General features: G+C 28.1%; 1 non-coding gene across 1 annotated transcript; it reads right to left on the bottom strand.

Moving 5' to 3' along the window:
* Positions 1–1345: 1345 nt before the first annotated feature.
* TRNAE-CUC lies at positions 1346–1418 on the bottom strand. The gene has a single exon. It is a non-coding gene; the product is annotated as a tRNA-Glu (tRNA).
* Between the last annotated feature and the right edge of the window lie 449 nt (positions 1419–1867).

Below are 1867 nucleotides of genomic sequence, written 5' to 3'. Positions count from 1 at the left end.
TGCATCTCAATTCTCAATTAGAATAAAAAATCTCAATTGATCACAACCCTATATATATATAGCCCTGACTAAATAAATTCTGCCTATAATAATACACACTCTTATTTAGGCTTGAATCAATCATTCGATATACTCTTACGTATTCCTGATAGATAAATAAATAAGGTAGTTGGGGGTTGATTTTTTGGAATGACTATAGCAGCATAGCTTAACCTAGGATTTACGATCAGTAATCAAAGTGTAAGATAGGACTTTTACAAGTATTATTAATAAAATAGTAATAATAGTTATGGAGATTATATTATAGATAGGGCATGGAATGATAAAAATGTCCTTATTGCAAATATATGGTAGTATAAAAAATTGCGTACACAAGTTCGGTATTCAATATATTAGCCAAATAATTTATGAATTGATAGTAAAATGATTATATATATTAATTGATGATTAATTAGGATATGCGAAATCTACTAGTTGTTAATTTCGACTAATTAAATTTATAATCAATTAGATTTGATTGACGAACAAATCTAAAGAAGGTAAAATTGTAGCTACGATTGGAACAATAGAAGTCTCCCAAAATCAAGCAGAGAAGTTAAGCATCGGCCATATTTTCTAGACGTGCTATATTTACCAATGACTTTTAAGATTATTTTAAAATTTTACCCAATGCTATATTCTAATTCATGACTTTTAAAGGTTAAAGTTTGAAAGATGTTATTTGTACTGTAATATAGTACATCATATAATATTGTACTACTTTTTCTTACTAGTATTGTAATATACTTAATTAATAGTTTTGTCAAAATATTCTAATATGAACAATTAAACAATTTGTTTTACTTGTGAAAAACTTAATACTCCTATTATTAATATTATTAGTAGGTGAAATTCTTTTTAAGGTCGTTACACAATGAATATATCAATTATTCTCGATTATATTAAATTTGCTTGATATGCATTTATTTCTTGAGTACTAAATTATCTGAAAACATTTCTTTATTATTAAGATCTTCTAATTTTAAATGATGAAAAAAGGCAAAACATAAAAAGGTCTTCCTACGACTAATTTCGATGACAAAATCATTGAGAGATACCTCCAACTATTAACAATGGCAGAGCTAAAATATTTCTTCTTCTTGGGCCCTCACTGCAAAATTTTTGGCTCCGCCACTATGACAATAAGTTTTTACCATATACTAGCCTCTGCTTTCACAAATCAAGTTTTGTCTATTTAATTCATTCTCTTCAATATATACTTATAAAATTCCATAGTTTTATCCTATTTCACCATTACTTTCAAATTATGAAGAATCAAACAATAAAAGGAGTGCCAAAAAGTAAGTTCCGTTGCCGGGACTTGAACCCGGGTCTCTCGGGTGAGAGCCGAGTATCCTAACCAACTAGACTACAACGGAATCTTGCTATAAATTCCACTAAGTCAATCTAATAGTGACTGAATTCTGAGATCAATCAGCACCGCAGCATTGTTGATACCAGACATTAAAAAAAAATCAAAATGTGTTTTCCATGTCAAATTATTGATAGAATGTTAAATGCTTTGGTAATCAAAATGTGTAAGCATATTAAAGTGAGGATGGATCATATAACGACTGACCGACACCTTCGTTTCATCATTGTGGGCTTCTGGCCTTCTAAATTACTTCTACCGATCACAATAAAAATAATCATGCTTTTTTCTTTAAAAAATATTGACTATTCAAAAAAATTAATATCTATCTAATTATAGTTAACCTTTTCTCTCTATATTTTTCAACACTTCAACTATTTTTTTTTATGTATTTCTTAGTTTTTACTTATCAAATTTGCATTAAAACTCATACCCTCAATAACTAAATTACTTTTT

The sequence above is a fragment of the Salvia splendens genome, chromosome 7 (genome assembly GCF_004379255.2).
Source record: "Salvia splendens isolate huo1 chromosome 7, SspV2, whole genome shotgun sequence".
Classification (NCBI taxonomy): Eukaryota; Viridiplantae; Streptophyta; class Magnoliopsida; order Lamiales; family Lamiaceae; genus Salvia; species Salvia splendens.
This window is presented reverse-complemented; position numbering and strand designations above follow the sequence as displayed.